Here is a 22,832-nt window from a genome sequence, read left to right as displayed (position 1 = left end):
TGTATGATCAATTTCCTGGCTTCTTCATTGTCAGAATCACAAATCATCCTTCAAGATTTCAATTCATTTAATTTCGGGCATGTCAGAAAGTAGAAATATTGTGCAAAAATAAAATATAATTGAAAGCATTTTTAAATGGAATATCTGTATGAGCACCCTGGGTCCCTGTTTCCTCATCTATAAAAGGAGCAGGGAAAGAATATAACCTAAGGTCCTTTTCAGGTGAGAAATTCTGTAATGCATGCTTTTACATGTCTGTACTCAACGTGAGAGAAAACATGAAGGTAGTCACACAGAGCTACTTTCAGAAACTACTTTAAAATGGAGTCCCAGGTGGGCGCCTGGGTGGCTCAGTGGGTTAAAGCCTCTGCTTTCGGCTCAGGTCATGATCCCAGGGTCCTGGGATCGAGCCCCACATCAGGTTCCCTGCTCAGCAGGGAGCCTGCTTCCCTCTCTCTCTCTCTCTGCCTGCCTCTCTGCCTACTTGTGATCTCTGTCAAATAAATAAATAAAATCTTAAAAAAAAAAAATGGAGTCCCAGGAAGTTGAGTATGGACGATAACCAAACCTTCAAGTCCTCTGCCAAAGCTTGTGGACTAGGTGAGAATTTAGTGGTAACAATTAGCTCATCTGACCATGGAATAAGAATGACAGTGCAAGACCGCAAGGGGTTGATATCTATTAACTATCTCCTATGAACCGGGCACCATGGGGGAATCAGATTGTACAAAGGTGAGCTCATAGTGCAGTGAAGGAGATAAAGGAGTGAACACAGACCTCAGTGTGGTTCTGATAAACACTGTGACAAACACTGTGATAGAGATAAGTGCAGAGTGCAATGGAGTAATATGGAAGGAAACTTGCCGGCTGAGAAGGATCCATGGAGGAGAATGCATACTGACAGAATCTCAATGTAGGTGACACTAGGTGAAAAGTAGTTTACACTCTAAAGGTAAAACTCTAAATTTATTGGAGAAAATTGCACCTTCTCAATCTTTGAAGTCGTCTCCAATCCCTCTGGCCCTTTAGTTTTCCATATGAATTTCAATGTCAATATCAGTGACCTATGAAAACACTGTCAGAATAAGGAAACTGAATTTATCTTTAACATGATGTCTTTCTATTCATAAAAACCGTGTATATATTATTTAATTTTGTTTTAGGTCCTCCCACAACATTTTAAATTTTCCATACAGAAGGACTTGTACATATTTTACTCATTACTCTTCTGAGTGGAATATTTAGCTACATTAGAAATGATATATTTTAGGGGCACCTGGGTAGCTCAGTGGGTTGGGCCTCTCCCCTTGGCTCAGGTCATGATCTCAGGGTCTTGGGATTGAGCCCTGCATCAGGCTCTTTGCTCGGCAGAGAGCCTGCTTCCCCCTCTCTCTCTCTGCCTGCCTCTCTGCCTACTTGTGATCTCTCTCTCATTCTATCAAATAAATAAGTAAAATCTTTAAAGAAAAGAAATGATATATTTTAAATGATTAATGTTCTATTAAATGTTATTTATCTTTTATATTAATCCTATATCCAGGAACTATGAAGAATTTCTTATTAGGTCTAATAGTTTGTTAGTAGACTTGGATTTTCTATGAAAATAATCATATGACCTCTAGATAGTGATGCTTTGGCTTATTATTCCTTTTTAATTTGTGAATATTTACTTGTTTTTATTTTTCTTTCCCTGATTTGTCCAGGACTTTTGAAACAATGTTGAATACAAATAATTATGCTGGGCATAATTGTCTAACTTACTTAAAAGAGAATGCCACAATTTTTTAAAAGTTTATTTATTTATTTATTTATTTGAGAGAGAGAAAGAACATGAGCAGGGAGAGGGGCAGAGGAACAAGCAGATTCTCCGCAAATCAGGGAGCCCCATGCGGGACTCAGTCTGAGAATCCTGGGATCACGACCTGAGCCGAAAGCAGCCGTTTAAACTCTGAGCCACCCAGGTGCCCCCACAATTTTTTTTTTCGTCAAGAATGATATCTGCAGTAATTTTATTTTTGCTACATTATGAATGGATGTCAAATTTTGACCAGACTATTTCCTTCCTAATTTTTTATTATAAAGTATGCCTATGTACACAAATACGTAGTTTTTTTAAAAGAATAATTGAACAAACACCCTTGTGAATACTACCCAGGTTAAAGAATAGAACAATGACAATATTTTTTAAAGCCCCTGAATCTTCCTCTTCAATCATATTATCTTCACAACCCCAAAAAATAAGCACTAGCATGGCATTTGTGGTAATTATTGACTTGATTTTCTTTATGTATATATCATATATATGTATCCTAAACAATAGAGTGTTGAGGTTTTTTTTTTTTAAGATTTTATTTATTTACTTGAGAGAGAGAGAGCTTGAGAGGGAAGAAGAAGGTCAGAGGGAGAAGCAGAATCCTCATGGAGCTGGAAGCCCGACGTGGGACTCGGTCATGAGACTCCAGGATCATGACCTGAGCGGAAGGCAGTCGCTTAACCAACTGAGCCACCCAGGTGCTCTAGAGTGTTGAATTCTGCTTGTTGCAAAGCTTCATACAAATAGAATCACACAAACAGTACTCTTGGTAATTTTTTTTTTCTCAGTATTACAATTTTGAGATTCAGCATGTTGCTATGCAAGGCTATCATTATTCACTTTCACTTTTGTAGGATATTCTGTTGTGTGTATGTATTATAATTTATTTAAACAATCTACTGTTGATGGACTTTCAAGTTGTTTCTAGTTTTCTGCTGTTACAAATAATGTTTCTGTATGCTCGCTTCAGCAGCACATTTACTACAATTGGAATGATAGATCAGTATGACCCCTGCTCAAGGATGACACGCATGTTCGGGAAGTGTTCCATATTTTTAGGATGAATACTTACCATTTACATTGATATGGATGGAACTGCAGGGTATTATGCTGAGCAAAATAAGCCAATCAGAGAAAGACAGTTATCATGTGATTTCACTCGTATGTGGAATATAAGAAACAGTGCAGAGGGTCACAGCAGAAGGGAGGGAAAACTGAATGGGAAGTCATCAGACAGGACGAAAAACCACGAGAGACTCTTAACTCTCAGAAAAAAAGTGATTGCAGGAGGGGAAGTGGGTGGGGGGTGGGGTAACTGGGTGATGGGCATTAAGGAGGGCACATGATGGGATGAGCACTGGGTGTTACATGCAACTGATAAATTATTGAACACTACATCTGAAACTAAATATGTACTCTATGTTGTTTAATTGAATTTAAATACTAAAATAATAATAATAATAAACAAAATAATAATACTTTTACGAGTCATGTATTCTGATGCACATTTGTAAGAATTCTTGAAGGTGTGAGTAGGACTAGATTGTTCAGTCTCAATTTTACTAGACTATGCCACACTATTTTCAAGTGACTGTGCCAATGCTCAGCAATAAAGCACGAGAACTCAACACAGAGCCACATCTTCACCAATGATTAGCCATGGCAGTGTTTTACAGTTTTGCCCTACTAGTGGATATGGAAAGATGACACATTGTGGTTGCCATTTACTCTTCCCTGAGGTTGAGCAACTTTTCCCATGTTTATTGGATATTCATATTTTCTGTGAAATGCATATCTAAGTGGTTTGCCCATTATTCTCCTGAGAGTTGGTATTTATGTAAGTGTTCAGGACATGAGTATTTCGTTAGTTATATGTGCTGTAATACTTTATCCAAGTTTGTGTTTTTTTATTTTAAGTATCCTTCCATTTTCATTCGGGAAAGAGTTCTTAATCTTGGTGTCATCAAAATTATCTATCCTTTTCTTTGATTTTTGCAGTTTTCTGACTTGCTTTAGAAAAATTTCCCAACCTCAAATTTGTAATGATATTCAGCATAATAGCAGATTTAATATTTTGTATTTGCTCAAAATCTTTAATCAACCTGCTGTCAATTTTATATCTGGTATGAAGAGGGGCCTGAATTCATTTTTAGATATAATAGCCAACTGTCCTAACTTTTTTATGAAATGTCCATCTTTTCCCCAATTATCTACAATGCCCTCTGTCATATTAACAGTCTGCTTATGTTTGAGTCTATTTCTGGGAATTTCTATCTACTCTGTTTCATTCATCTATTTGTCTCTGCCTGTGTGAGTAATATAGTTTATTAATTACTGTACCCTTTTAATAATTTTGATAAATGGGAAGGCAAGTCCCTAACATTTTCTACTTCTTCAGTTGTCAAGACTATTTTTGACCTTTTAATTTCATATAAACATTTTAGAAGCAATTTATTATGTTTCAAAAAATTAAAGATCTTGGGGCGCCTGGCTGGCTCAGTCAGTTAAACGTCTGCTTTCAGTTCACGTCATGATCCCAGGGTTCTGGAATTGAGCCCCACATTGAGCTCTCTGTTCATGGGAAGCCTGCTTCTCCCTCTCCTCCCCATTCATGCTCTCTCTCTCTCACTATCTCTCTCTCCCAAATAAATAAAATCTTTTTAAAAAGGCAAAAACAAAAAATGAAAGATCAATAAAAGGAAAATATTATTGGTATTTTACTAGCCATCAAACTAATGTGGAAAAAGGTGACAATTTTTGCAGGATGAATTTTTCAATTCATTAATCAGTTATAGGACTCTATTTTACATCATATTTATGTCACTCTACATGATTTCAAGACTTACTATAAAATTACAGAAATCAAAACAGTGTTGTATTGAAAAAAGATAGATAAAAAGATCAATAGAATCCAAAATTAGCTATGGACAACTGATTTTGTCCAAATGGGCAAATGTAATTCAGCAGAGAAAGTGAAGTCTTAAAAAAAAAAAAAAAAAAAAAACATGCTGAAACCATTAGAATACTCTTATACTATATATATATATATATATATATATATATATATATATATCTATAAACATTGGTCCATACCTCATATCTATGGAAAAAAATTAACTAAAAATAAATGATAGGTGTTTGTCTAATACTTAAAGCTGTAAAATGTCTCAAAAAAACAAGGAAATAATTCTTGCTATTTGGAACTGACAATAATTTCTTAAACACAGAAACAAAAGCATGGTCTATAAGAAATGAATATATTTGATTAATATGTTAAGAGATGGAAAAGCTAAACCTCAAGCTAGAGAGAAATATTATAAATCACATATCTGACTAAGAACTTATATCTAGACTATATAAAAGAACCCCCAACACTCAATAACAAGGAAAAGAAAACCTTAAGCAACAAGCAAAACATTTGAACAAATATTTGACCAAAATGGAAAATAAGCACATGAAAAGATTAGGGAAGTTAGTCATTAGGAAAATGAAAATTAGAGCCACAATGAGATACCACTACACACCTACTTGAATGGATAAAATGTTTTAAAATACTTACCCTAACAATTGCTGACATGGATGCAGAGCAACTAGAACTTTCACACATTACTGGTGGGAATGCAACATGGCCCAGACACTTTAGGAAACAATTTGGCAGTTTCTTATAAAGTTAAAAATACATTTATCATACAACCCTGCAATCCCACTCCTAGCTATTTACTCAAGTGAACTGAAACCTTATGTTCACACAAAAACTTATATGTGAATGTTTATAGTGACTTTATTTGTAATTGCACAAAACTGGAAGCCATCCAAATGTTTGAACTAGGGACTGGTTAAACAAATTCTGGTACATCTATATAACAAAATACTACCAGAATAAAAAAGAAATGAACAAGTAATACACAACAGTGTAGACAGATCTTAAATGCTTTATGTTAAGTGAAAGAAGTCAGTCTCAAAGTCTATATCCTATATTCCATTTATATTACGTTGTGGAAAAAGCAAGATTATATGGACATAAAACAGATCAGTGATTTCCACAAGCTACTGGAAAAGAGTCGATTGTAAAGGGCTAGGCCAGTGGCATATTTAGGGAGGGAAGTGGGTGATGGAACTCTTTGCTATCTTGATTATGGTAGTGATTAGAAATTATATGTATTTGTTGAAACCCAAAGACTGGTACCATAAAAAAATGTGAATTTTAATGTATGTGTTTTATAGCTTAATAAAATAATAAAAAAGTATCCTATTTTATCTGATTTTAATATAATTAAAATATTAGTTTGCTAGTATGTCTTTTTCTATCCATCTTTCTGTGACCTTACATTTAAAAGAGCACTTACTTTAAAATAGAACATAATTTTTTTTCTATTTTAAAGAGTCTTGCATTCTTTTTTTTTTTTCCTTTAAGATTTGGTTTATTTTTATTTGAGAGAGAGAGAGAGAATACAAACATGAGCAAGGGGAGGGCAGAGGGACTAGTAGACTTCCTGGTGGATGGGGAGTCCAATATGGGGCTTGATCCCAGGACCCTGAGATCATGACTTGAGCAGAAGGTAGACACTTAACTGACTGAGCCACACAGGTGCCCCTTACAATCTTCATCTTTTAATTTAGCTCCTTCATACTTAATAACATTACCGATCTAGTTTGGTTTGAATTTACCTTTTCATTCATTGTTTTGCATTTGGCCTATGCATTTATTTTTTTATTTCTTCCTTTTTGTATTTCTTTGGAATAATTATCTTTTCCTTAAGTTTTATCCATTTTCTATTTTTACTCCTCTGTTCTTCATTTTTCAAGGCTGCATCTCCTGATTCTTTGTAGATAATTAGCCCTTGTTACTTGACTATTAGGCCTTTATCCATGTCCACTATCCCAGGTTTCAGGATATTAACAATTCTGACTTCAAATTCTTCTTAGGTTCTGGAACCCGGAAATTTTGTCTTGTTTTGTTTTTTTTTTTTAAAGCCCAGTGTTTATTAAAAATGCTTTTAGTTATATTTTAGCTAGCATTTGTATGTGTTTGTAGTGAGAGGGTGCTTGTGAGCTCAGTTTTCCATTATGTAAAATCCAGAAGTGAAAAGGGCTTTAAAGCTAAGAATTGGAGAGTATGAAGTAGTTCTTTGTGGCCAGAACCTGAAGTTCTTAGTGAAGGGAGAAGGGTGGGAAATAACCAGTTGGACAACACTCAGATCATGAAGAGCCTCACATATTGTGCTCAGGATTACAGATATCGTTGCAAAAGTAATACAAAGAGAGAGAGTTTAAACAGGAGAATGGCATGACCCAAATTGTATTTTAGATAGATTATGTTGGCTGCTCTGGGTGATTGAAGCTAATTATCATTGCTTTTTGCATGAAACCTCATCCTTTGTTACTTCCTTTTAGGAAATTCTGATTGGGGGGCTCCTGGGGGGCTCAGTCGGTTAAGCATGGACTCTTGATTTCAGTTCAGGTCATGACCTCAGGGTCTTGAGTTCAAGCCCTGCTTTGGGCTCTGCACTGGGTATGGAGCCTGCTTAAGATTCTCTCTCTACGTCTCCCTGTACCCCTTCCCCTGCCTCCTCTCTAGAAAGAAAGAAAGAAAGAAAGAAAGAAAGAAAGAAAGAAAGAAAGAAAGAAAGAAAGAGATAAGATAAAGAAAAAAAAGAAGAAAGAAATTCTGATTCATGGCAGAAATCTCCAAAGATCTTTACATGTTCCTCAGATGTTCTCTGTTGACTGATTTAATTACCATGAACATGTGCCACTTATACCATCAGGGGGAAAAAAAAAAAATACTTTCAGTAGTTCAGGGGAAAAAAATAAATCCAAGATCTCTGGCTCCTAATTGAAAATCTATTTATATATATATTCAGTTGGGAAAACAAAAAAAACAAAAACAAAACCAAGGAACCAAGTGTGAACTACATAACTGAAGCAGATGAATACTGAAGAGACAAAGGAATGCCTTTGTAGAGGTAATGTTCACAAAACCAATCATTTTTGCTTTGTTGCCCTTTGCCAAAGGAACACAGAAGCCACTGTTAAGGTTCACACCAGCCCTGCCCTGAATATCTGTGCCCCCTTTTAGATTTTTCAGCGAACTGATTTAGGACCCTCTGTTTCACTGGGTACAGGACAGCTGGACATAGCGGGCCATGAGAGTAGACAGAGAAGCTGAACTCTATCGGGTTCAGCCTTTGACAATGAGTTTGACAATGATTCAGAATTGCACCTTCTAGATGAAGCCTTCCCTTTTGACTTCCACTCACTCTGGGCTGCCCTTTTTCTGAACTCATATTACACCATATACCTTGGCATTTGTTTTCTCATTACTAAAACATAGTATTTCTAATGGATATGATTTATTAGGCTTTTATGGTATTCTGGGGATACCTTATGTGCCATGTACATAAGCATATTAATTTTTTGTGGTTAATTTTTAAAAACTCTATGAAGTTAAACACTATTTTTCCCATTTTACAGATGAAACAACAAAAGTTTATAAATAAATTGTCCAGGATAAACCAGCTTATTCATTCACTGCCAAATATGTGTCTGGTATCTCTATTTCAGGTTGTAAATGTAAGTGCTTGGCATATATGTTTTATTTAATCCTCATAACATCTCTGGACATAGATATTACAATCACTATTTTACACATGAGGAATCTGAGTAGCAGAGGTCTTAAGTAAGCATGAGTTGTCATCCAGATCAGGCCATCTCCAAAACCCATGCTCGAAACAATTTCTTCTTCATCTGATTTATCCATCTATTCCTAGATTACTCAGTATCTGGACCTATATTTTTACATTGCAGGTCCCCACATTGCCCAACAAATACTGAAAAAAGAGAAAACATGTCGACATAAGAGGATTGACCAAAATACTGATTCATAATTATCAGAGAAATTTAAGGAGATATCTCTCAATGTATCTCATTATCTAACATCACCTGGGAATAAAAGTTTGATATGAATGGGTCTTTTCAGATACCTCAAACAAAAGTGTTTAGATATAAATTATTATGTTTTTGTTTGTTTAAGATTTTATAGTTTGAGAGTGAAAGAGAGATCACAAGCAGGGGTGGGAAAGGAATATAGGGAGAAGCAGACTCCCCACTGAGCAAGGAGCCCAATGCAGGGTTCAGTCAATCCCAGGACTCCGGAATCATGACCTGAGCCAAAGGCAGATGTTTAACTGACTGAGCCACCCAGGCGCCCGCATATAAACTATTGTTAACAGAAACCCTTCTAGCAGAAATATGTCTTGCCTTCTTACACAAGGTGGTCAATATAATTTAATCTACTCTTGTGAGTCAAGATCATTGTCAGAAAATCATTTTAAAATTTATTATAATCTAATGATGCTAATGTAATGTGTTTACAATATCTCATCTCTGAATGAAAGACTGTCTTTAACTCTTCTTATCAGCTTCAAGTTGTTTATCTGACAAGATCTGCCCCGTTGGTAACATTGTAAAATTTGCTGCTTCTAATTCCTTTGGGTTGAGGGGGGAAAAAAAGGATTCTAGCCCAAATGAATTCTGTGTGCAGTAAGTAGACTCCAGGTGAGAGTCTGATGTAACCAAATAGGCATAGAGGATAAACACCATGGCACTCTTTTTGCTACTCAAAGCCCTTTTAAACTGACTTTCAAGGTTTTTTTGTTGGTGGTGGTTTTTGGTTTTGGTTTTGCTTTTTGCTTTTCTGGGGTTTTGCTGAGGGAAAGTAGAACCAGGTTCGAACTATCAGCAGTCTGATTCTTTACCTGAACTTATATTTATGATCTTCGTTACAATGATAATAACAGTGAGTGCTTCCCATCAGGTACCATTCTCCTTTGTTCACCTCTCTGTCTTTTCTAACTCCTTAAACTTGAACTATTAATAGAATAGTGGCTACTGGGATGGGGTGGGCAAAATGAAGTTAGTCTCTAAAAAAGCTAGATGTCAAAGTTAAATATTTTTAGTTATCGTTTAGAAATAATTTCATATTTCAACTGATGATTTTGGAACTCTGAGGTCAAGAGATTTATCAGTTTACATGGCTCATTGGAGGTAGGACACCGAACTAGATCTCAAAAAATCCATTCCCATGTTCCTTCACAGTTACTACTATCTGCATAAAGGAGTCATTGCAGATTTCATTTCCTCTTCGAATGGCAGTACAGTAATGATCTATAATTCATTCTCACCACTTTATGTCTTTAGGTCAGCCTAATTTTTAGATGCCAAAAGGGGGAAAAAAAAACCCAAATCCTGAGTATTGTCGAGCAGAGATTAACAAATACGGTTTGTACAAACTAGTCAGTTTAAAATATTTTCTGCTGGCCTCTTTTGTGTGTTAGGAACACTGGAGGTCTATGAGCTGTGAAATGCAGGCTCAAACTTGGTATTGGTCTCTTTAATGAATCACGCCATCCCTCAGAATGTCGTTCTTGAACACCTACTGTGCTTCCAAGCATTCTTCTACACACGGAGATCCACCAAGAAACGAGAGGCAAAAACCCCATCCTTGTGGAGGAAAACAATGAGACAATGAATCTAATATTAGGTAAGCAACTTTTATAGTATGTTAGAAGTGTTATGGGGTCCCGGGGAGAAAAAGCTGAGTAGGGAAAGGTGAATGGACGTTCGGAAGGGGAGGGACAGAAGGAGGGATGTGCTTGCTAAGCAGGTTGTGGCCCCCAGAGCTAGTTCTGCTCATCTCCATGTTAAATTGACTCTAACTTTTCCATATATGTAAGTAGTATCCTCTTAGCTATATGTTAAACTGCAATGGCTTACACTTATTATATTCTCCATATTGCCACAGTATGGTAGGAATTCATGGTAGGAATTCAAAAAGTACTTGATGATTTACCATATATTGTTCTATTTCCTGGATATCATTCAAGTAAAACTATGTTTTAGATTAAAATTGCACTTTGGAAGTGACAGAGTAAGTGAGTCGTAAATGTTCATTTAAAATTTTTGATTTTTTTTTTAATTCGCTAAGACATTTGGGGAGTAAGGTGTACCAAAAAAAAAAAAAATTTTTTTTAAGCCGTTATTTCCATTAAGCCACAGTCACCCAATTAGGTAGGGTTTCCAGCCCTTGACTTTGATGCTAGCTTGAGTGCCAATAGCTCTTCATCACTAGGAACAGGAAATTTAGCCAGAAATCAGAGGAAATGGACAGCATAGTGGATAACTTAAAGTCCAGAAGAGCATGTGGGGCCCAAAGAACGATGGCAATCTCTGTTTCTTGGAAGTCTATGGCTAAGTCACCAATCCATGAAAGATGTCCTGGGGGTTTGAGTCAGCAGTAAAAAGGAGAACATGTTCTCCTGCATTGTGAGACTGTTAGGTTTGGGAGAATACTATTAGTTTACATGGTTAACTAGAGGCAGGACTGAAAACTCGGTCTCTAGAAATCCATTCCCCTCTTCCTTCAACATTACTATTATTTGCATAATGGAGTCACTGCAGATTTCATTTCCTTTGGAATTTAGCAAAACCTAAAAATGACTTTAGGCCACAACTGGAGTTCTATCTGGCAGTGAGCAGGAGAAACTCTAAGGCATCCTTGCTCAGTTCAGACAAACACAATCTGATTACATCAGCGAAGATGAAAATCCGAAAAAGCCAAAGCACTCTGTATTTCACAACTTTTTAGCTTTATAAAAATGGCAGCAATAATCAAAGCTGACATTTATTGATTTGTTTATTACATGTCAGATTCTCTCCTGCCTGCTCTATGTCCATTAATTCACCAAATCCTCCAAACAGTCCTACAAGGCAAAATTCTGATTGTTTCCAATTTACAAATGAGAAAATCTGGGACAAAGAAAAGATAAGGAACTAGTTCCACAAATACACAGAACGTGACAGAGCCACAAGGTAAATCCATTCTGGATTTTTAGATTTGGAAAATACCTTAGAATGTTGATGTCTAATGCGCTCTAATGGGCCAGCAGTATTGGCTTCCCTGGGAGCTTTGCTAGATGTGGTAGAAACTCAAGTCTCACCGTACATATCCAGAACCAGAATCTGCATTTTAATATGATCCTCATGTGATCCATATGCTCATTAAAGTTTGAGAAGCACTGTCCTACAATGTTCTAGATGATTATTCAAATAGCCTCTTGCTTCCAAGATGACAACACTTTAAACCATCATTCCTATTTCTTTGTAGAATGGCTTTCATTGAATTTTTTTTTTTTTTTAGAAAATTTCTTCATATTTCAGTTCTTATTTTTACCTTTTGGTCTTCAGGTTTTATTTTCAAACCTCGCATAAGGCTAATCCCTTTCTTATGCTATCTCGTTAAGCATTTGAGCACAGTTACCAGTTTAGATCTGACTTTACCATTCACATCTCAGTGCCTGTGTCCTAAGCTCTCACCTACACTGGGACCAAAGCTCATCATTATCAGACAAAGCATCCATATTTTAAAATTGTTTACCTAAGCTCTGCTTTCTCTCCTGGAGGCACTGCAGTATATGCATTCCTTCTTGGTGTGAACTGAATTCTAGGTGTGGCCAGTCGCCCCCTCATGCTGGGAACATTTCTTTCATCCCAGACCTTCTTACTGGGGCTTTGCCTTTGCTTTTTATATTTGAGAAGTAATTTTATGCTATTTTATGTTACACTTATTCCTGAAATGTTTGCAGCTCCATATACCTTGTACACATTCTCCTGCTGCTCATAGTAAATAAGTAAAAAGTTGTGCTCTGTATCTGCTGTCTTTTCTTCCTGACCTCTCCAGTAGAGAACTAACTCAAAAACTTTTCTTTGTTCACTTATTATGAAGCTTACGGATTAAAAAAAAAAAAAAAAAAGTATAGTAAAAAAAAAAATCCCAGATCTTCCTCAAAAGCCAGATATTTGCCTTTGGAAATGGTTCAATTTTCTGCTGAGTTTTTAAGAATTTTACAGGCATTGCTTAAGACTTTAGGTACCTAGTATTACTTTGACCACTTAAATCAAGAATTCAGAATCCAATACTGAAAATCATCTTCTCTGTAGTCTTCCTTTCTAGTGGTCTAGATGAAAATGCACATGTATGTATTTAGAACTACTCTTCCAAGAATCCAGGATTTAATGGGTAGTGGTTGTCAAATTTTGTAATACAGGAGTATCAACAGAAAAACTGTTAAACTGTTAAACTGTTAAACTACACTCAGAGGTTCTAAATCACAGGGTCTTAGGTATGAGATAGGAATTTTCATTTTTGCCAAGAACCCTATAAGACAAGTGGTTCACAGACTGAAGTTGAAAAATCTAGATCTTTCTCAGAATTACACAGTCTCTACCAATTTGTCAGCATCTTCTTCATGCAGAATGGTTCATTTTATCTGGCAGGGAGTGATCATCATTAAGCAATATTCACTCAATGCTTTCTTTGTATGAGTCCCCACACTAGATACCTAACCAAGTGTGAAAGCTTTCAAAAATAAGGAATGTCATATTTATTGTCATTGCCACTGAGCTTTCCCAAGAAACAGCTACAAGAAAAATGACATCAGCGGTAGGGAAAGGCTACGGAGTTCTTGGCGTTCCAGGAACTGCTGAGGATATATGTCTCCTTGACATTTTACACGCATGTACAGTGTCATTGTCAGTAGCTGTGTTTTTTAATACAAATAAGGAGATATAATGGTAAAATGGGAGGCTAGAAATCTTATGTACTATCTCCATGCCCATAATTTTCCATTTCCTTTCTAAGACATTTCCCCTGATAAGAAGCTTTATGAAAGAGCTTTACTGTATATATGAATAGTCCAAGTACATAAACCGGACTCAAATTTATTACATATCTTTCCAGACTTAAATGGGTTGAGAAATGGGTCAACCAGTCATAAATACTATTATATATATTTTATTATTACCTGTTTGCAGAGATTGTACTTAAGTCACTTCTGCTTTACCTCAATTCAGTAACACTCTTGATTAAACTAAAATGAAAAACCTCTCACTGGTAAATTAGTTCCAAGAATTGGTGTACTCTGGGGCTCTGAATTTATTCAGGTGTTATCCATTTATTTAATGTTGAGTGAGCACAACAAAATGCACATGTGAAAGTTATGGTTTAATTGAAAAGCATATAGCATAATTTAACTAGACCCTGCTGCCTCGTGCTAAAAGTAGCGGTATGTGGGGCTAAGTTTAAAAAAATCTAATTATAAGAAGAAAAATGGTAAAGTTCAGCCAATGCCTCCAAGCCAATATTTAGTCTTTTCAATAGGTTATGACTATATATTTGGTAATTTACAAAACCTGGTACCGTATGGCATTGATATATACAAGTGAAACACAAAACACACACGTACACACATCAAGAGAAACTCCTTACAAATCAGCAGTCACTTGATTTACAAATTCTTCTGAGTACATATAATCTAGTTCATGTGTCTTTTGGCTCTCGTTCAGGATTTTTTACCCTCAGCCTAGGAGAGATAAATAAGATTTTCACCTGGTAGAAATCACCCGCTATTCATCATTGGAAGTCTAGGTCAAAATGTAAACTCTCTGATATTGAGAGATGGCCTCAGTGTTACCAAGTTGATAGACATAGTGGGTAAAAAACACTCATCTTAGGGAATGGTGGTAACATATGCTGGTGGACTTCCATGATTGAATGGAAGCTCTGTCCTGCCTATTTCCTGTAGACATGTAAGTTAGCGTTAGCTTAGCTAAACGTGGCAATCAGAATTAGGGTCAACTTTCATCAGTCTTCCCAAATGGCCACTTCTCTTTTCTCATCTACACTAGATAGAAGATTGGACTGTTAGAACACAAAAATGGGAAGTCTTATGTTGAGCTTGTTTTCTTGTTTTCTGGCAGGTTTACTGATCTTTATTTGGTCCAGAAAGGAGCTTCAAGAGGTTCAAAGCAGATTAATTCCTTCGAAACTCAGGGCTCCTCAAAGAGTATGGGCCTTTGTGGCCCGTGGAAGCTAAGGGAACACTTGATTTGTAAATCAAGTGACTATTGATTTGTAGGGAGGCTCTCTTGGGATGTGGTGTGTGTGTGTGTGTGTGTGTGTGTGTGTGTGTGTGTGTAATTTGTCTGTATCAATGCTATACCGTGTCCTGTTTAACTTTGGTAGTCTTTGGTCATTTCCTTTGTTCCTTTCCTTTCATAATGAAGTCCTTCATCTAGAAAATATGCTAAAGGTAAATGTAAGAAAATTTGTGAATTTTGATTGTGGAAATCCAGTCTTGTGACTGGCAATTCTAGCCTTGGATTTTCAAAAGTATTTACTAACACTTCACCTCATGAATGAAAAATCTCTAAATTTAGTAAATTTTAGTTTGGTTGACATCCTTTCCATTCAGTTGTCAAATATCTTTTGCTTCATACTGGGACCAAATTCAACCCTGGGTTAGCTACTGGAGTTTTAGATTTAAATATAAAATATATAGATCATCATGTAACACACTAGACCATTAATCTTGCTACCATAATTGAGGAAGATCATTCTTTTTAAAGATATTTTTTTTTTTAATTTGACAGATCACGAGTAGGCAGAGAGGCAGGCAGAGAGAGGAGGAGGAGGCAGGCTCCCTGCCGAGCAGAGAGCCCGATGCGGGACTCGATCCCAGGACCCTGAGATCATGACCTGAGCTGAAGGCAGGGGCTTTAACCACTGAGCCACCCAGGCGCCCCAGAGGAAGATCATTCTTAAACCTGGCATGACTATGTTCGAATATGAGAGTTGAATTCAAGCATACAGGAGTTGGGGAGTAGGATGTAAACCACACATTTTACTTCAATCATTTCCAATATACCTGGCTTGGAGGAAAAGAGAGATTAACCAGTCAACTGCTAAAATCTCTCTTTTGTCTATGTATATTTCCTTACAGTATGTCAGATGAATCATGATTCTTTGTAAACTAGCCCTTAGGGAAAGCTCCAGTCTAATATACTGAAGATGGTTTTAATAACAAGTGAAGTCATTTCTCATTTCTTAGAAATAAGGCATCAAGAAAAAATCTCTAACTAACAGGTCATGTTGATATAGCCAAAACAGTTATTCAAAACAATGCCTTGTATAAATGGGTTAAGAATTTCACCCAGATTCTTTTGTTAAAACCGTTCCTTTGGTGAGTCTTTGCAGAGTTTTTAGGAGCATATTTAACTAATCATTATAATTAGATGAGAAAAAGAAATTAGAGACAAGAGAAATGGGAAGGAGAAGGTAGAATTATCACTATTTGCAAGTAATATGATTATACACTTGAAAAGTCCAAAAGAACCAACTGGAAAACTACTCAGCATCAGAAGGTTATCAATTCTCCTTAAGTTAATGGATAGATTTAGCACAATAAATGTCAACATTTTCAATCAGACAATCTAATTTTTGGAAGATTTTACTTAAAAATGTTTAAAATGCCAGAAAACCTCTGAAAAAGAACAATGAGGGAAAACAGACCTATAAATTTTAAAGCAGATAGTCGAAGTAACTAAATAATGGGAGCATATACATAGACAAACCGATGGAATGTAATGTAATGAAATAGAAAATTCAAGAATACTGAGCTAATTCAACATGTGAACAGGTAACAGGTCCAGTCAATAGGAAAATGACAGTCTCTTCATAAATAATGCTGAGACAACTGGATAACCATTGTTTCTCACAATATGCACCATAGTGAATTACAAATGGATCAAATATTTAATTGCAAAAAGTTATATAAGTGATAAAATGACAACAAGTAAAGGCTTTCATATATATGATTCAAAATCCAAAAGAAAGAAAGTTTGATATACTGGGCAGAGTGAATATCAAAAAATTTTCATGGCCCCAGGAGTCACCAAGGAGAAGGAATACAGTGAAAGTCTGTCTTTAAGCCCCATTCACCACTCATCTAGTTCCACGTGTACCCCTCCCCTCACCCTCAGGAAACCATCTGTTCTACCAGAGTCTTCCTTGATTGAAAATGCAAGAAAATATAGATATGGAGATACATACACAAACACACACACACACACACACACACCCTGTTTTATTTTATTTTTATTTATTTTCTCACCATACCACATATCTTCTCCAATTTCCATCACCCAGCCACCCAATCCCTGCCACGCCCCTCCCCTCCAGCAACCTTCAGTTTCTTTCCTGAGATTAAGAGTCTGTTATGGTTTGTCTCCCTCTCTGGTTTCTTCTTGTTTCATTTTTCCCTCCCTTCCCCTATGATCCTCTGTCTTGTTTCTCAAATTCCTCATATCAGTGAGATCATATGATAAATCTCTTTCTCTGATTGTTATTTCACTTAGCGTAATACCTTCTAGTTCTATCTATGTTGTTGCAAATGGCAAGATTTCAGGGTTTTTTTTGTTTTTTTTTTTTTTTTTTTAGATTTTATTCATTTATTTGACAGAGAGAGAGAGAGATCACAAGCAGGCAGAGAAGCAGGCAGAGAGAGGGAGAAGCAGGCTCACTGCTGAGCAGAGAGCCTGATGCGGGGCTCGATCCCAGGACCCTGAGATCACGACCTGAGCCGAAGGCAGAGGCTTAACCCACTGAGCCACCCAGGTGCCCCAAGATTTCAGTTTTTTAATGGCTGCATAGTATTCCATTGTATATATACCACTTCTTCTTTATCGATTCATCTGTTGATGGACATCTAGGTTCTTTCCATAGTTTGGCTATTGTGGACTTTGCTGCTATAAACATTCGGGTGCACACGCCCCTTTGGATCACTACATTTGAATCTTTAGGGTAAATACCCAATAGTGCGATTGCTGGGTTGTAGGGTAGCTCTATTTTTAACTTTTCGAGGAATATCAATACTGTTTTCCAGACTGGCCACACCAACTTGCATTCCCACCAACAGTGTAGGAGGGTTCCCCTTTTTCTTCATCCTTGCCAACACTTGTCATTTCTTGACTGGTTAATTTTAGCCATTCTCACTGTGTGAGGTGGTATCTCACTGTGGTTTTGATTTGTATTTCCCTGATGCTGATGCTGAGTGATGTTGAGCACACACCCTACTTTATATAAAAAAACATATTCTATATTCACTACTTTGTACCTTACTGTTTTCATGCCAGAGTATATCTTGGTAATCTGTCTGAATCAGTACACAACATTTCCTCATTTTTTTGGTAAATATCTGATATTCTATTACAGAGACATGCCATTATTAATTTAATAAATACCTCCTTGTTGAAATTTCAGGTTGTTTTCAATAATTCTTCTCATAAGTATATTAGACATGCAAGTAACTATTTAAAACGGTATCTTGACACAGCTCTTAGAAATATAGCAATCTCATTCAGAAAACAGGCTTTACAAGAGGTGTTATAAAAATCCTGAAGGCATATCATAATTAAGCCACTAAAGACATTGTTGATAAGATATAATAGTTTCCCCCCAAAAGAATCTTACAAGCAAATTTACTATGATGTGACAGGCAGTGTTAAGAGACTATCTCATATAAAGTGAATATGAAATTATAATCATTATAATGATCAAATTACTGTAATTAGTACATAGAGCAGAGAATTTATCTGTGCCAATTCCACATACTAAAATAGTTTAGGCAATAGTTATCTTATCAGTCACAATCCTTCCCAGAGAAGAAATAATGACAACTCTATAACATTCTATGTTCAACTTCGGGGTACAGAACTTGTTAAATGTTATTTTTATTTTAAAATGATGGTAGCAGAGATAGGATTGTGACATAATGTATTGTAATGGATTCATTTACTCATTTTGGCAAATCCACCTATTAATTATCTCAACCTCATTCTACCAATAGGGTTAACCTGATTACTCACCAGAAATAAGAATCAATATTTCATGTGTCTATTTCCCAAATTTTTGTCCAAATATTCTCTAAGATGTAAAAGGATTGCACGGTATGTTAAGAAAAATAAATGAGATTTTCATCCCCTTTGACTCAGAAATCTAGCAGTTATAAGAAATGTTATCCTTCTAAAGGATTCTTGATGAAGGATCATAGTGGTAATAATTAATTGTAATTTGTTCTGATTCTGACTTTTGATTTTGAGGCAATAGAGACATACCAGTCCTGAAATGTATCTGGGAAGTAGGAGAGCTGTCTGGTTGGTGTCTTGTTTTAACTTTTCACAGCTTCTAAGAAAACCATTGTTCTATATTTTTCATATGGCATCTCAGACAGGTGTATACTGTTCTTTTATTTTTTTATATTTTTAAGGCTTTTTAAAAAATTTATTTATTTTGACAGATCGCAAGTAGGCAGAAAGGCAGGCAGAGAGAGAGGAAGGGAAGCAGGCTTCCTGCTGAGCAGAAAGCCCGATGTGGGGTTCCATCCTAGGACCCTGGGATCATTACCTGAGCCGAAGGCAGAGGCTTTAACCCACTGAACCACCCAGGCGCCCCAGGTGTATACTGTTTCTAAGAGTGATTACTCATCCTTTGGAAGTTTAGTGCTCTGTCCCTGTGGATTTGCCTGTAACCACTTCTCATCTTCCAAAGCATGAAACACCATAGCTTATTTTGGATGTTTAATTGATTCAACATTAATGCTGTTATGACAATTTCATAATTCCTTGACATTGATAAGTTAAATTATGAAAGGTCTATTACATCTAGAGAATATGTTTCCAAAAACATACTTGGTAATAACCAGACTTGAACAATGGATAACAGTACATTTGTGACCAGAGGGGAATGGTTCATTGGCTCTCCAGAATAAGCATATCAGTAAGTATTCAGCTGTCAAACTCATGTGTGGAATTGGTAGGAAGTTACACAGAGGACAACACTTCCCAGCTCGGGCTGATGCCCACATGTATATGATATGAGCCTTGAAAGATCGAGATGCGTTTCTTTTTGACTATCTTCTTACATTAAAACCAGTCAGATTTTGGGAAGGCGAACTTATTCATTCTTTTAACCATTTCTGTGAGCGCTAGACTTGCGTCATATGTCAAGTTCTAACAGAATAATAAAGACGTCATTGATTCACTTGGTCAAAATGGTAACTAACATATTACATGGAATTGCACAGAGAGCAGTGATCAAATCCTGTGTAATTTCTCCAGAACAAGAAGGAATTAACTGAATGAAAAACAAACAAAGAAACAAAACCAATCACAAGAGATCAAAGTGGAAAAAATAAAGTCTCTGAGGGCAGGTTGAGCTCAGCTAAAACCCTGGCTGTGGGATTCTGGACCAGTTACCTTCTACATCCTATGGTTCCCCATCTGTAAAATGAGGATACTGGAAACTCCTTCAGGGAAGTTGGTATAAAGATTAAGTGAGGTTATTGCCAAGCATGAGACTAACATATAGTAGGCCCCTAACATCTTTTGTTTCATCTTTTCTTTCCCTTGCTTTTATTTTCCATAAACACAGAAAATCAGCAGCAGCATCCATTTGTTCCCAGCCTATATTGCTTATACTGATATATGATAATAAGTGCCCTGATTAAATTTCTCCCTCTATCCTTATTGAGAGCCAAATCACTTCTAAATCCTTCCTCATAATTTTATATGTATTTCTTATTATCATGATACAAAAGATGCCTGGGAAAGCAAATTCTACAATAATTATCAGCTGTGCACAGTATTTTACTTCCTCCCCATCATTAATATTTTCAATATTACAAGACAGAAATCCTCTGCCTTCACTCAATCACATTTTCCCTCCTGTCATCGATATAGATGCTGGTCAATCGATCCTCAAACCACATAATCTTTCTTTATTTCTTCTGCAACAATGTTCAGATGGGAACGATACCGGTTGCCTCATTTGTTCATACAGAGGGCATAAGAGTAGTTGTGGCAGACTTACTTGATAGGCATCTAGTTTAAGAAGTATGTGGCCTCAATTCAGCATAGTTTCCATAAGGAATTAAAGTGAAAATCTAGCTATAGGAATAGTAGTTTTAGTGTTTCTGTGAATTCGGATGTGTAAGACTATTCTCAACTATATGAAAACCATATATTTTCAACTATATTAGCTACTGTGGAAAAGCACTGGAAACAGACAAAAAAAAATCAGCTTGATTCAAAACTAGAAAAATATACCTGGGGTCAAGGAGCCCATGAAGATTCTTTAGCAGGGGAGACAAATTATCAGGACCTGGGTTTCAGGAGACGATTCTGGAAAAGGGCTTAAATTCCTTAGGTAAGGCAGAACCTGATGCATTACAAGGTGTAGCCAAAATGTCAGATATTAGAATCTATCTAAAATTAATATTCTTGAAAATTATTTATTTATTTATTTATTTATTTATTTATTTATTTATTTTAGAAAGAGAGTGAGAGCATGTGAGCTGGGAAAGGAGCAGAGGCAGAGGGGAGAAAATCTCAAGCAGACTCTACACTGAGTGCAGAGCCTGACAGAGCTCCATCTCATGACCCTGAGATCATGACCTGAGCCCAAACCAAGAGTAGGACACTTAACAGATGGAGCCACCCATGTGCCTCTACATTTAATTTTTTAATGTTGAAATGTAGTTTGATCAAAAAGCGGATCGATACATCCTAAAAAGACAAAACTGTCATATATGTGATGGAAGGAAGTATGGAAAGAGTCTGTTCTTCTCTGGATTCCTTCCCTTATAATTTAGCTTCCTCTCCTCTCCTCTCTTCTCTTAGTCCCTCGCCTGAACTCCTCTCTCTTTCATAAAACTGTTTATTTAAAATGTCACTCGAGGGGCACCTGGGTACCTCAGTTGGTTAAACATCTCCCTTAGGCTCATGATCCTGGGTCTTAGGACAGAGCCTGGCATGGGGTCCCCAGCTGAGCAGGGCGCCTGCTTTTCCCTTTCCCCACTTCCCCTACTCCACCCCCAACTCCCGCTCCTGCTCTCTCTCTCTCTCTCTCAAATAAATAAATAAAATCTTTAAACATTAATAAACAATGTCATTCAATTGCTGTTGCAGAGATTTTGAAAACTTGGAGAAATCAAATGCCATGGGCTGCTGTTTCATGGGTGCCTCTGATGGCTGGTCCGACTCCAAGTCCACCAAATTTAGCAACAATCAGAGGTCTTGCAGCCTCACTAAGGGAGATAGTACTTTTGCGGGGGTGCTGGAATGCAGACAACGCCTGATGTCTGGGAAGGGAAAATAAACAGAGGTAAATGACCATGCTGATCTTGGCAGGACGTGCAAAAACACAGCCTAAATGCCCAGCCAATCTGATAGGGCTGGAAGTCCTACACATACAGTGACCAAAAAGGAAGTAGGAATCTGACATGTAGGAAGCAGGAGAGCAAAGGAAGGGCAGGAAACTTAGCAAAACATGGAATACCCGGCAGTGCCGAAATATCTCTGTATGTTTACACACAGGGCTCAGCTTGACTGACCAAAAGGCTCCAGTCAGAAAGCTAACCCTTTTAGGTGGCACTTTGGTAGCAGTTCAATCCTACTGAAAGAAGCCACAAACCATTCACAGGGTTGGTAGGCAAAATTTCACTTTCAACAATTACTGTTTTCAAGAACAAACGTGAGCATCAGACTCAGGGAAGAACTCTGAAAGCTAATCAATTCAATCCATTTCACAGATGAGAACATCAAAGCTCAGAGGAGGGAAATGATTTTCCCACTCCAGCTTTGCTCACTGGAGCAGAAGGAGACAGAGAACCCAGGAATCCTGGTTGCTAAACTAGGGTATATCCCCCTTCACATATCTTGTACTCATACTCTACCCACAGTCATTTCTTGCCCACTCTCAAACACTCCCCCCTCCACGTTGTCCTCCCCCCATCACTTTGCTGAAATAGAAATTTAAGAGAATTACCTGGGAATCTCCAATTATTAATCGTGGAAGTTACTCACCATCCTGTGTATTCCATCATTCGTAACAAGTGAAGCCAACCCAGGTGGAATATACACAAATGGTGTTGACTTAACATTTTGCAATCATCCCCCACCTTGTGCTCCAGAACGGGTGGTAAGGAAAAGTTAGACTGTAGTGGAATGTATCATTGCTTCACGTTTTCATATGTGTATGTGTTATTCTGGCTGCCCAGTTTACCCCTGCGTTGGGATAAAAACAGTATCACAATCACCGCAGCAAAAAATCTTCTTATGACTCCTC

General features: G+C 36.9%; 1 long non-coding RNA gene and 1 pseudogene across 1 annotated transcript in view; one reads left to right on the top strand and one right to left on the bottom strand.

Annotated features, from left to right (window-relative positions):
• The window catches only part of LOC125083777 (uncharacterized), a 41,198-nt gene extending 18,626 nt beyond the window's left edge, over window positions 1–22,572 (bottom strand). Inside the window, exons 1-2 of the long non-coding RNA XR_007122366.1 lie at window positions 22,533–22,572; window positions 12,755–12,828 (exon numbers count right to left, since the gene is read on the bottom strand). This is a non-coding gene — a long non-coding RNA (uncharacterized LOC125083777). The remainder of the gene's footprint in view (window positions 1–12,754; window positions 12,829–22,532) is intronic.
• On the top strand, window positions 2,771–2,870 carry LOC125084150 (uncharacterized; annotated as a pseudogene).
• Window positions 22,573–22,832: the final 260 nt, after the last annotated feature.

Source organism: Lutra lutra, chromosome 13, assembly GCF_902655055.1.
Source record: "Lutra lutra chromosome 13, mLutLut1.2, whole genome shotgun sequence".
NCBI lineage: Eukaryota > Metazoa > Chordata > Mammalia > Carnivora > Mustelidae > Lutra > Lutra lutra.
Note: the sequence above shows the minus strand (reverse complement) of the source record. Positions and strands in the feature narration are given on the sequence as shown.